The sequence below is a fragment of the Astyanax mexicanus genome, chromosome 1 (assembly GCF_023375975.1).
Source record: "Astyanax mexicanus isolate ESR-SI-001 chromosome 1, AstMex3_surface, whole genome shotgun sequence".
NCBI lineage: Eukaryota > Metazoa > Chordata > Actinopteri > Characiformes > Acestrorhamphidae > Astyanax > Astyanax mexicanus.
The window spans coordinates 90,203,728-90,218,304 of record NC_064408.1 but is presented as its reverse complement, the minus strand read 5'-3'; the positions used below and the strand labels follow the sequence as shown (position 1 = coordinate 90,218,304).

Here is a 14,577-nt window from a genome sequence, read left to right as displayed (position 1 = left end):
ACATAAAATTACAGAATTCAGATGAGTCACATAGTGTGCTCATTATGTTTGACCTTCTAAACCTTGTGGAAAGTCTTCTCAGAAGAGTTAAAGCTGTTATAGATGCAAAGGATGGGCCAACATTGTATTAAACCCTATGGATTAAGAATGAGTTGTCACTCAAATTCAAATGAATGCAAAGACAGATTAGTGAATGCTTAAAAAAATGGTTGGCTAATTTAAAAAGGAATATTTGGAGAAAAAGGGCTGAAACATTGTTAAAGCACTAGTAGTACAGATTTTTACAAAATCATAGTAAAATACTTCCATGTTGCTCCTGTGTAACAAGTCCAGTCGTAACATTTTCTCAGTAGTAAAAATTTCACAGTCGACTGTCAGTGATATTATAACAAAGAAAAAGTGACTGGGAACAACAGCAACTCAGCCACATAAAATGACTAATTTAAAAAGGAATATTTGGAAAAAAAAGGGCTCAAACATTGTTTAAGTACTAGTAGAACAGATTTGCAGAACCATAGTAAAGCATGTTAATAATAATGTCCGCCAGAACACAGCAGTAAAAACAAAGGATCAGAACCGGATAAAGCACGGTCTGCTGAATTATGCATGGATCAGCACATATCCTGATCTACTGGCTGAGATCACTACATCCCTAATTATGCCATTGCCCTTCATACATGTGACACGGGTTACATCCATATTATCATATCTGTTCTAAATCTTTCTTTATATTTTATGACCAAATTCGTTTGCAGGCAGTCCAGATTACTGATTAAATGAACTGCCGTTATTTTCCGGTCTTCTTACACCGTTTCTTTATGGGAGATCAGCACAAATCCATTACCATAAAACATTTTACTGCTGTTCATTATGGGCCAGGCTGGTGGTCTTCTTCAGGCCTTTTGAGCCTTATATAGAATACTGTTTGCAGGTGGTTTTATTTTCGGGGTGGGATGGCACAGTCCATTTCCTTTGATCGCCCAGGCTGCTGTAACTGGCCCGGCATGCGAGCAAAGCGCTAAATCATTATCCGCTGTGCATACACACAGCGTGCGGGGGAGGACAGGGTCAGGCTTTACAACCTGAAGCTGGATTTGGTGATTTTATTCCCTGTTCTTGACATGCGCTTAGTATTCAGAGTATTCCGCACCCCACACACACACACACACCACACATCCTTATCACAGGAAGCCATCGCTGATAAACACACACACGGTTCAGCCTCTCCATCTCACACTGCAGTCACTTTGTTACAGAACAGCTTCTTTCCCTGAGCTGAACTGCAAAAAAATCTAAATATTGTCTGTTATGTAATATTGCTTATTATGAGATTATTATTAGTTGAGAATATGGGTTCAGAAACTTTGTGTGTAGCAATACTGAAAAATGTACGGTATGTGCACCACACTTATACAGGGGTATTAAAAGTTTGGGCACACCTGATATTTTTTTTCAGATTTTCCTTTATAAATGATGAGTTGCTTGGATCAGCAATTTCAGTTAAATATATCATATAGCAGATGGATTTTAAAAAGATATTTAAGAAATGAAATGAAGTTTCTTTAAACTAAATTAGGCAGGTGCATAAATTTGGCACCCTTGTCATTTTATTAATTTAAATACCTTTAGCACTAATTATTGGTACTCAAAAATTGTTTAATAAGCTCATTGACCCTTGACCAACATACACAGGTGAATCCAATTATGAGAAAGGATTAAAGTGGCCAATTGCAAGTTTCTTTCCTCTTTTGCATTTTCTCTGAAAAGAGGCAACAAGAGAACCTCAAAACAACCTAAACTCTCAAATGACCTGAAAACATAGACAGTTCAACATCATGGTTTAGAGGAAGGATACAAAAAGCTCAGATCTCAGAGATTTCAGACGTCAATTTCCACTGTAAGGAACATAGTGAGGAAATGGAAGACCACAGACACAGTTCTAGTTAAGGTCTGAAATGGCAGGATAAGAACAATCTCAGATAATCAGAGGATAAGGATGGTGAGAACAGTCATAGTCAACCCACAGACGACAGACCAGCTCCAAAGACCTACATAATCATCATCTTGCTGCAGATGGTGTCACTGTGCATCGTTCAGCTATTCAGAGCACTTTGCACAAGGAGAGTCTGTATGGGAGAGAAATGCAGAAAAATCCTTTTCTGAGCACACGCCACAAACAGAGTCGCTTGAGGTATGATAAAGCTAAAGCTTCATTTAGACCAGCCAGCTTCATTATGGAATAAGGTGCTGTGGACTGATGAAGCTAAAACTGAGTTATTTGTTGGTTTGCTATATGATATACAGTACTGAACTGAAATTACTGAAATGATTTATGAAGCAAAATCATAAAAATGATCAGGGGTGCCCAAACCTTTTCATACCATTGTATCACATGATACAAAAAGCTCATGCCGTACCATTGCAACCCCAAAGCAACCACCTAGGATACTTTTGCAAGCACATATCCACCTGCAAGAAAGCAACTAGAACATTTTCTGCAACCAGGTGGTCACCCTCAAGGGGTATTGTGACAGTGTGAGCTGAAGCTGGAGCTCCTGCACTGCATATCACGCTCACCCTTAATCTGCATTTAACCACCCCGAGTCAGTGAGAGTGAGCGGCAGAGCAGAGACAGACAGCGAGAGGGAGAGAGAGAGGGGGTGAGGGGAGTTGTGAGGGTGAGGGGGGGGTTGTCCTTTACAATTCAGCGAGAGGAGAAAATCACACTGACACACACACACACAGCTCACACTGCAGCCCGAAGAGGAAACGCCACAGCAGCAAGAGTCCCAAACACACCCGGACTGGACAAAGCAGGGGTTAATCAAGGTCAGCTCACTTTATTAGAGAGGGAGAAAAGAGAGAGAGAGATGGAGAGAATGAAGAGTGAAATAAAATGAAGAAGAGGGAAAGACAGAAAAGCAGTATCTGCAATGTGTGTGTGTGTGTGTGTGTGTTTTACGTGTGCATGTGTGTGTGTGTAAGTATGAATTACCAAGCAGAACTGCTGCTGAGTCTGCACATAAATCCTGTAGTTCTCAACCCTTCACACACACACACACACACACTCCAGCACTCCAGCACTGTGTGACCACTGTGCTAGCTCTGTCCAAAATAAATGCAACAGCATCTTGGCCCCTCGGGGTCAATTATCTTTGGTGTCCTGTCAGACAGGGGTAAGATGTCCCAATTTCCGCAGGACGTACAGTAAACAGGACTTTCAAGTTCACACTGAGTAAAAGAATCAGCTGCTAAACTAATTTTAATCCTTAAACAGCTATACAACATCTCCCCCAACCCCCACACCTGACCACGTCCAGGACTAATGAACAGGTCAAGCATGGACCAGGCCTCTGGATTAGCCATTCCCGCATTAATCAGCGGTTCGCGAGCGCACTGGTGCCACGAAATTATTCATCATGCCAAAACAACGCTTTCCGTCACACACTAACTATGCAGAGAACACCAACACAGCGCTGAGATGTAAATCCATTCCCCCAGATAAAACACTAAACACGGCTTTATTTAATAAAACTGACAACCAGCTGAAATCAACGCTCACTCAGTTTAACACCCCTCAACACTAAGATCTACAGATAAAAAAGCAGCAATTTCTACAGTAAGTCCTGTAATATACTGCACATGTAATATTATTACAGTTACATTTTACACACACACACACACACACACACAAAAATATATATATATATATATAATTTACATTATTCTAAAACTGTATAACCAGCAAAAAACAGCACGAGCCAACTGGATGACTGCCACATAACCAGAGTTACTAAGAAGGATCAACATGATCAAACTACTTAGACAGGGTGAGACAGTATCAGCATGACTGAACCAGTCAACAATCATAACCAGCACGATTAAAATCATTTTATTAATTTGAAGAATAAACTGCTATATCAAAATAATTTAACCCTTGTGTGGTGTTCATATTTTTTGTTACTCGTTTACTTTGTTACTTGTATTTAATTCAGCAAAATTAAGTAATTTTACATTAAAATGCTTTACACAGGCTTGCTTCACCTAAGCAATATAAACAGCTTACATGGTTAATATTTGCCCTTTACCTTTCTTATGTTACATTTCTTTCAAAAAGTGCTACTTTTTTATTAGTTTTTTAATAAAATGTAAAAGAAAATGAATTAAACTCAAGATATGAGTAGAAAATTTGTTTAGTTTCAAATTTATAAATGAAGTAATGTGGATGGGGGTTGTACAGTGTGTTGTGTTTATCGAAAATGTGTTTTAATATATGTTTTTCACAAAAAAATGAGCCAATGTCAATGAGTTTGTGTTAGAAAAAATATTTTTTTAGTATCATTTGATCAATGATCAATTGACCAAAACACCACACAAGAGTTAAACAAACATTAAATAGGAACAAACAAAAAAACAAACTACTGTCTATTTTGTAAACAACAGTTACTTACCAAGACTCTATTTTGGATATAATCATTGCAGTGTAACAAAATATATAATGCACCATAAATATAATCTAATATAGCAAAAAAGACATATTTCAAAATAATTAAGTACAGAATATTAGTGCATGCATATAAACTGCATATATAAATAATAAAAATACATATAATAAAATACAGTTAAAACTTAGTTCTTAGCATTGTGAATGACCCCACTCATCCCTCACACGAACTGTTCTCCCTCCTGCCTTCGGGAAGAAGGTACAGCAGCATCCGGTCCAGCACGACCAGATTCTGCAACAGCTTCTACCCCCAAGCCATCAGACTCCTCAACTGCAGAGACTGAACTGATGTTTTTTCTGAACATGCACACAAACTCTTACCCCACTTACCCCAGAAAATGGAAAGCACTAAAAACCCTACTACCTCACTGGACTCTATTGCACACTGTGTAATAGAGTAATTACTACCTCACCTGGTCTTTTTTTGCACACTGCAAAATTTGCACACTGTCTTGTTATTTATTATTCTTTGTCTGTATTGTGTTGTATTGTCTGTCTGCACTTTTGTACTGTTGCACTATTGTTCTGTCTACACTGTGTTTATGTGCACCATGGTCCTTGGAGGAACGTTGTTTCGTTTCACTGTGTACTCTGTATATAGCTGAAATGACAATAAAAAACACTTTGACTTTGACTTATCAGTAACATATATCTGTACAAGACTGTACTGTACTGTTGAGTGCCTGCCATCCAGAAACCAAACCTATTTTTACACAAACAAACTTTTTTTTCTAGAATTAAATCACACACTTAAAGATAACTGGTGTAGCAATATTTCGTCTGGTTAAATCCGGTAGACACATCCACAAAAAAAAAAAAAACACAAACATAACAGAGAATACCCATCCTATGTATTTTTCTCTGTATTAAATAGCCTATGGATCATATATAAGTATCCTCAAGTGCAGTCGAAAAGACCATAAAAATGTAATAATGAAACTGGCTTTCATCAGGACCACCCCAGAAAAGGTAGACCAATAGTTACCTCTGTTACACAGGATAGGTTATAGCCTCAGAAACTGCAAGTTAACAGCCCCCCAGATAAGAGCACCTCAATGCTTCACATTCAGAGTTTTTTATTACAAAAGAATTACACTTTTAAGTTACTACATGCTTATTTATGTGTTTATTCAAAGTCTAAATGACTTCAGTATTAATTTACAATGTAGGAAAAAAAGAAATAAAAAAAATAAAAACATTGAATAAGAAGGTGTGTCCAAACTTTGGTCTGGTACTGTATTATTCTGTTCTGTTTCATAGCCAAGTTTACTGTTATCATTTGTAAAAGTCAAATTTTATCTTGTAAATTCCTGTAGCATCTAGAATCCTGAGTTCCACACTTGTGAATTAGGACTTCATTTACCAAAGAGCCCAGTAAAATCTTTAGTGTTGAATAGGGGTGGGCAATATTATATCGTATACAATATATCGTGACACAGAAATATCGTGATATTAAAAATCCATATCGTGATAGAGATGTTCTGTCTTAAAGTAGTCTATTATTTACTGTGAAGCTTTAAGTGTATTTATTGTATAATTGTTTTAGTTTGCAGTTTATATGCATGCACTAAATATTCTGCAATATTTTTTGCTGCATTATATTATTTTATGCTATATTATTTATTTTGCCACATTATGATTATGCTGTTATACTCTTACACTATATTCCTGAAATTAATTCTTTATTTTTCTGTTTTCCTATATCGCCAAGTATATCGTTATCGCAAAAATACCCTGAAATATCGTGATATTATTTTAGAGCCATATCGCCCACCCCTAGTGTTGAACTTTCTTTCTATAAACTAAACAGCTGTTTTTAATTAAAGACTTATTTATACTATATTTTTGGGTACTAATTAGCACTTCAGTGGCTGTACTCTTTCACACGTAGTGACTTTTACTAATATTTCATCTGTGCACACACACACACACACACACACACATCACCATAAACACGTAAACGTCTGAGCTGCAGCACTGATGCCTTACACATGACCTTTGTGTAAAAGCGCATAAAGTCTGAACTGTGCTGCTGCATTTGTTCACAGAGGCTGGTTGTGAAAGGTGAAATGTGTTACGAGAGAGCGGTCGTGGAACGCGGACACAAGCCCAGGGTGTCCTCACACCTCATGCAAACCGGAGAGATAATGAAGCCCTGGCAGGCCTCCCACTCTCATTAGCAACGGAACGATAATGCGGATCTTAGTAGTGAGACGCTAAACAGAAAAGGCTGTAGCTGCAGGGCATAACAGAACTAGACCATGCCGCATAATCAACCTCCGAATTATCGCTGTGTTGAGGACCAGATCAAATCCTCTCACATAACAGAGGTGAAATGAATTTTACACACCGCCATTTCCTAAAGGTGCTGTGTGCACCAGCCATGACTTTCAATTTCAAACCAATTCAGCAGACGCACATAAACAATAATAACACTCTCTAGAATCAGAGCAAAGTGGCGACCTCTCAAACATGAGGTTACACCTAGCTATTCATTATTCATTCGCTTTTACATACAAATGATTCTTTTTCTTTTGTTGGTTTTCAGTATTTTACTTTCTCAACAAACGTCCAAATGATTTAATATACACTGTACACTGTATTTCCAAAGGTTTGTAGATACCCCCTCTAATTGTACATTTGGCTGATTTAATTTACACACACATATGCAAATGTACACACAAAAAAAGACTCTCTAGAGCACTATGCTTAATGCCAAGTGTGGCCTAGAAGTGTATAAACCCTACTCCCAGCACTGTGTTCTCTGAATTGAGAACACAACGTACCCAACACTTTGATGTGAGATGAGTTGGGGAGTTGAAGATTACTTTAGCGTTAATTAGGGAATAAAAAAATAAGTAGAGCTCAGTTGGAGAGTTAAAGATGAGTTAAGGAGTTGATGATTAGTTCATGGAGATGAAGATGAGTAGGAGATTTGAAGATGTGTTGAGGACCTGAAGATTAGTTAAGGGATTGTGGAAGGGTGGAGGAGTTGAAGATGAGTTGGTGGAGTTTGAGATGAGTTGGTGCGTTGAAAATAAGTTGGGAAGTTGAAGATGAGTTGCAGAGTTGAAGATTAGTTGGTGAAGTTGAAGATGAGATGAAGAGTTAAAGATAAGTTGGTGGAGTTGAAGATAAGTTGGGGAATTGAGAAAAAATGAGATGGGGAGTTGGAGTTGAACATTTACATTAAGATAACTTTAAGAGTTGAATGTTTAATGAGTTTAATGAGTCAGAAAGTTGAAGATGAGTTGGGGAATTGAAGATGAGTGGGGAAGTTGAAGATGAGTTAAAGAATTGAAGATTAGTTAAAGAGTTAAAAATGAGTTGGGGAGTTGAAGATGAGTGGGGAAGTTGAAGATGAGTTAAAGAATTGAAGATGAGTTAAAGAATTGAAGATGAGTTAAAGAATTGAAGATGAGTTAAAGAGTTAAAGATGAGTTGGGGAGTTGAAGATGAGTGGGGAAGTTGAAGATGAGTTAAAGAATTGAAGATGAGTTAAAGAGTTAAAGATGAATTGGGGAGTTGAAGATGAGTTAAAGAGTTGAAGATAAATGGGGAAGTTGAACATGAGTTAAAGAATTGAAGATGAGTTAAAGAGTTGAAGATGAGTTGGACAGTTGAAGATAAGTTGGACAGTTAAAGATGAGTTGGACAATTGAAGAAGAGTTAAAGAGTTGAAGATGAGTTAAAGAGTTAAAGATGAATTGGGGAGTTGAAGATGAGTTAAAGAGTTGAAGATAAGTGGGGAAGTTGAACATGAGTTAAAGAATTGAAGATGAGTTAAAGAGTTGAAGATGAGTTGGACAGTTGAAGATAAGTTGGACAGTTAAAGATGGGTTGGACAATTGAAGATGAGTTAAAAGATAAGTGGGGAAGTTGAAGATGAGTTAAAGAATTGAAGAAGAGTTAAAGAGTTGAAGATGAGTTGGACACTTGAAGATGAGTTGAATGTGAGTTAAATATGAGTAAGGGAACAATGCTAGTACAAACAGTAGAGACAGTTAGTCCTACAAAAGCAAGATAACCTCTTTTTTGATGTCCCAATATTTTCGTATAGATGTGATGTGAAAATATGATGTGAAAATAATCACATCAAATTGTTCACTAATGCGGACCTGCTTACTGATTGAGGTAAACTGTCTTAAATTAAGTATTTACTTGATAAAAAATAACAACAATTATATGGCAAGAAATTCCAAACTTTTTGTTATCAGTAGTGTAGCCACAATAGCATGTGTACAGGGTGTACAGTGTGTGTGTGTGTGTGCGTGTGTGTTTGGATGTGGATAGCTGGGGGAGCAGGGTGGTGTCACACACTCATATCTGAACTCACTTGTAGGAGAAAAACAACAGGTGGGCGTTCGTTAATTTAGCAGACACTACGTGCCCCTCGCATTGTAAACGGATAACGGATTGGAAATTGATCAGGGAGATTTGTTAAAGGCCAGGGGGTACGAACTTGACCCCCCTGCTGGGCTTCATTCCAGTCATGATGTGCAGCTCACAACACACACACACACACACACACACACACACACACACACACACACACAGTACGCTCAATCTGCCAAGTCTATTTTAATTAACCGCTCATTCCAGAGGTGTAATTGCTTCTGTTTAAATAGTGATTTAATCCAGTCTACTCACGCCTTTCTCTCATCTCGTGATGTTTTTTGTTAGATTTGCTAATTCTGATCATTTGCACATTCTAAGGTGATTTTATTGGTGGACGATCTGGTCTTCTGAGAGGATGAGTCTTTGACCTTTAACCCTCTAATAAAGGTCCCGAGTGACCACCCACATTCTCTCTGAAATTGTCAAGGATGTCTGATTTTCCATCAAAATGTTCACACGACATCGTGCACGGGGCAGTTGTGCAATGTGAGTAAGCTAAGGGAAATAATAGAACAGAAATAGCTAAGAGACATGTGGGGACAGCAGGTGTCCAGTGGAGTTTAGTGGTGGATGAGCTGCCAAATTTCCAAACAATTACGAGACTGTGTCTGACAATGACACTGTTTCCACCTATTTACTATTCTCCACCTATGCAGCCTTTTACACTGTAGCCCCTTCCATATATACTGCAGTTCCTAGAGGTTCAGAGTGGTTTTTGAATGAGTGGCAGCTGATCAGAACAGAGCTCACCTATGACTCAAGTACACCTTTGCCTGAATAGCTCTTTTCCCTCTAAAACACCTTTCCCCCTACCCTGAAACTTTACACCAAATTCACCATTACCCCACATAACTTCACACTTTCATCACCCTTTTGGCAAAAGCTAAAACCATTGCCTTCACCTTTTCCAAAACCATGATTTTTGCTCCACTGTACCAAATGCTCCTATCCCCAAAAATGCTGCTTTGTCCCAAATGCATCTTTGTCTCAAATGGGCTTTTTCCCAAATGCACCTTTGACCAAACCCATTCCTCTCTACCCCGAAAAATAGACTGAATTTTATTGTTATTTATCGATATACTCATTTTACAGCAAAAGCTTAAGAATAGAGCAGAAACTATCGATTATTGTATAAATTAATTAATCTGTATTTTTTTTCGATTAACTAATTATTAATCGTATAAAAAACAAATATATTTATTAGTTTAAATCATTTAATACATACCTAATATATATGATCAAATATTGCTCAGATTAAAGAATGATTTTAGAGAACTTATATTGTAATTGTATAAAGAACACACAACCTACAATTACAAAACAAATAAAATACTAGCATTTACATGTAGAATTAACCCAAGATTTACATACATTTTATTTATTATTATCTATTTAAAAACACAGTAACAGGATCTGTAATGAAAATATCAGTAGGCTGTGACTGCAAAACTTTTTATGCAATATCAGAAATGTCAGAAAAGACCTTGAAAATGCTTTAAATATATTAATAAAAATAAAGATGCTTGGATTGATTTTCTTTTACTCTGAATGTAACTGCAGTGAAACAGAAAATTTGCTAAATGTGAGTAAGATATAAATTTAATTAAAATGAGACATGTCTTGCTTAAACACTCTAGTAGACTCTAGTAACATTGAGTGAGAGAACAAATAGAACTTATCATAGCAGTGCTCATGACTCACCACAGACCCGACTAATCAATTATTAAATTATTTGACAAATATTATAACAATATATTTTAATCGATTAGTTGTTGCAGCTGTACAAAACACTCACTTAATTGTAATTGTAATGGTTAAAGAATTGACCTAAGTCATTTAAAGTCATTTAAAAGTGTTTATCATTTGTTCTATAAAATTCTATAAACATTTTATTTAACTACACATTTTAGAAGTGTAATTGCTTCTGTTTAAACTGTGCAATAATCCAGTCTACACAATGCTCTCATGCCACAATTTTTAGACAGATTTACTTATTCTTATCATTTTCAATGCAAAACAGAACCACAGTTTTTTTTTACAGTTTTCTCTATTGCTTAAACGCATTTCACGATACTGCCCCTCATTTTTCACAAACTCTAAACACAAAACACTTTTCTAAAGCTAAGTACACACAACCTCACAGTCTCTTTTCAAAACCAACCCATCACACCAAAACAGTTGCTCAAATGCGCAAAACCAACCCATCACACCAAAGCAGTTGCTCATATGCTCAAAAGCAAACTTTGACACCACAATACCGCTCAAGGCCTGCAAAAATGTACACACTACTGAGTATCATTAACCACATTACCAAAAACATTCAAAACACAATTTTCAGAGTGTGAGACTGTTCTTTTTAAAGTTCTGCCAGGATGCATTTCAGCAACCCTTATTTATTCTCAAATATGTATTGGGCATTTACTATAGATTTGTGCATTTCATAGGAATAATGAATAATGCAGAAAATGCAGTAATATCACAACTCAGTGCAGAAATGAGTACTGTAAACTCCATGGAGGATCTATTACACACAATAGATACAGTACAGTAACAATTGAAAACACAATGTTCACAATGTGCGATTTATTTTATTACAGTACGTTGTACATGTAAATTGACACAGTAAGTTGTATGTGGACACTGAAATCATTGGGCGGCATCACGTCGTCAGGCTGGGTCGGGCCACAGGACCTCATCAACGTCACAGGCAATATTCTCCTATGATGTTACGGCCTCTCCTCCTCCTTTTTGTGAGGTTGAAGCCAGCCTCATCCACAAATATAAATTCATGGGGTATGGCCATGGACTCCAACTCGAAGATCCGCTGTGGAAACAAATAGTGTTTTCAGGTGTTCAGAAAGACAGTCAATACTGCACATTACAGTACGATAGTATAGTATTGCATGTAAAGTACTGTAGGCCACCGTGTACATGATGGATTGTACTGTACTTACTTGCACATTCTGGTGACGGAGGTGTTTTATTCTGTCAGAGTTGCGCTCAAAGGGTACCCTTGAGCTTGAGGACTCTGTCTATGGTTGTCACCACTGATCCTCTCCTGTATCTCCCGTAGTCTTATCACATTGTTCTCCCGAACCATATCCACAATGAGGACCTCTTGGGCTGGTGTGAATCTGGAAGGCGTCCCACCTGCAAATGGCAAACTTTCAACTCTAGAGAAACAAACATACAGTCACTTGGTCAGAAATGGTCCTTGCAGTACACACTTTTACTGTAACCATGATTGCACTTGTCTGAATGTAGGTGCACGCCACTATAGTACTGTATACTGTAAACATCTAGTGTAGTGACTAAAAACCTAGTCCATACAGTACCTGCTGTGTTCTCTGAAGGCCCAAATATTGTTGGCCACTGAGAATCTGCTGAGGTTAGGTTGGACTCGTTGTCCCGCTTCGGTCATTGTCATGCCGTGGACAATGACGTGGTCAATGACTGTTGCTCTCATTTCATCTGTAATGAAAATGCGTAGTCTTGCTCGCCCTCCTTCTCCTCTCCTTCCTCTGACACGAACTCCTCTTCTTCTGCCTTGATCATCCATTTTTGTTCGGAACCTTCAACAAACTGACTTATATAGGTGAGGTCACATCATTTGCAACAGGTGTTTTCAATTATGAGTCGTTGTGTTTACTGAATGACACCAGATATGTTCATTGTGTTCAAGTTTTGCTGACTGTGGGTGGCATTTTGCATCACATGAGCTTCACAATGCATATTGGAGAAAAAGATATATGCAAAATGTGTTTTAGCAAGGCAAAATGTGTTTAGAGTTTTGAGAAAAAGTGGATGGGTTTTGTGAACAGTGTCTACAGGTGAATTGTGTTTGTGCTTGTGGCAAATGGGGGGTAGTTTTACTAAATGTGTTTAGGTAACTGGTCATTTGGTTTAGAGTACTGGGTTTTGTGTTTTGGCAATAGAGAAAAACTGTAATCATGACAATGATTTGATCAGTTTCAATGATATATTGACTATATTTTTAAGACCATTTCTCTCACCAATATATACTTTTTAAGTCCAAATCTGTTAAAAATACTTCTCGCTCACTGTGCTGCATATCTAGCTTAGCTCTGATGACTGATGGAATGGTGCTGTTCTAACATTTGTCTAAAAAACAGCCACAATTACATCTCGATATGCAAAATGAAACGAGAGGCATGAGAATCATGCTGTTCTTATTTGGCGAAAGTGATCACATTACTCATCGCCAGCCTGGACGCAACCGCCAGCATGTGTAGCTCACCGTTGTCTTGGTTACTTCTATCTTTTTTTCTTTCTTTTTTTTTTCTTCACTGAACTTCTAAAAATAATACGGCGCTCAGAACAAAGCGGAGGTCTAAAGCTCTCTCTGAAGAAGTGGAAATAAATAAAGCGTTGCGTCATCAGGAATGTGGACGCCTCGAAAAGCCCTGGACGGACGCCAGTTCAACGGAAGACCATAAACACAATCGGAGTGGGATTCGGTGGAAAAAATTCCCATTTAAGCTCTGATGTGATGACCTTCAAGTCTGAGGAATCACATACTGGAAAAACAGTCTTTCATGGAGCTCAGGGTTCTGCTCTGATCCAGTACAGCAGGTGGCATTTATAATGCTTTAGCAGCGTTCTGGGCCTTTGTGAGGAGCAATCAGCAAGCTTTGCTGATATTACTGCCTACTCTGATCACTTTACACATGCTAGTGTCCACTGAAACAACAAGACAACAAGCGACATCACTATCTGATTTAACTGATGTACAGTTACTGACATACATTGATGACCTGTCTGCTGTTTCCTTTGTGGAAGCTACAGGGAATGACGGTGAACACCCACAGCTGCTGACACATACATTTCAGAATCTGAAGATATTTAAATGGCCAATTAATCTAAAACTTCAATATTGTCTTGTTTCAAGTTATATATAAACACAATAAATCAATTCAGATCATACATGGAAACTTTTTTTATTTTTTTCTGAACAATATTTGGTCAAACATATTGAATATGTATTAAATACATTTTAACCCCATTTTAACCCCACCAATTCAGCCTACAGAAGTTTAGCTCCACCTACTCAGCCTACAGCATTATAGCTCCAACCCATTCAGCCTACAGAAGTTTAGCTCCACTCATTCAGCCTACAGCAGTTTAGCTCCACTTACCCATTCAGTCTACAGCAGTTTAGCTCCACCCATTCAGCCTACAGCAGTTTAGCTCCACTCATTCAGCCTACAGCAGTTTAGCTCCACCCATTCAGCCTACAGCAGTTTAGCTCCACCCATTCAGCCTACAGCAGTTTAGCTACAACCCATTCAGTCTACAGCAGTTTAGCTCCACCCATTCAGCCTACAGCATTATAGCTCCAACCCATTCAGCCTACAGAAGTTTAGCTTCAACCCATTCAGCCTACAGCAGTTTAGCTCCACTCATTCAGCCTACAGCAGTTTAGCTCCACTCATTCAGCCTACAGCAGTTTAGCTACAACCCATTCAGTCTACAGCAGTTTAGCTCCACTCATTCAGCCTACAGCAGTTTAGCCCCACCCATTCAGCCTACAGCAGTTTAGCCCCACCCATTCAGCCTACAGCAGTTTAGCTCCACCCATTCAGCCTACAGCAGTTTAGCTCCACTCATTCAGCCTACAGCAGTTTAGCCCCACCCATTCAGCCTACAGCAGTTTA

General features: G+C 38.1%; 1 protein-coding gene and 1 long non-coding RNA gene across 2 annotated transcripts in view; both read right to left on the bottom strand.

Moving 5' to 3' along the window:
* The window catches only part of kcnb2b (potassium voltage-gated channel subfamily B member 2b), a 137,720-nt gene that overhangs the window by 82,244 nt on the left and 40,899 nt on the right, over window positions 1–14,577 (bottom strand). The window lies entirely within an intron of this gene.
* Window positions 10,746–14,013, bottom strand: LOC125805579 (uncharacterized). Its single transcript, XR_007441354.1, has 3 exons — window positions 12,238–14,013; window positions 11,857–12,075; window positions 10,746–11,726 (listed from the first exon to the last, which is right to left on the bottom strand). It is a non-coding gene; the product is annotated as an uncharacterized LOC125805579 (long non-coding RNA).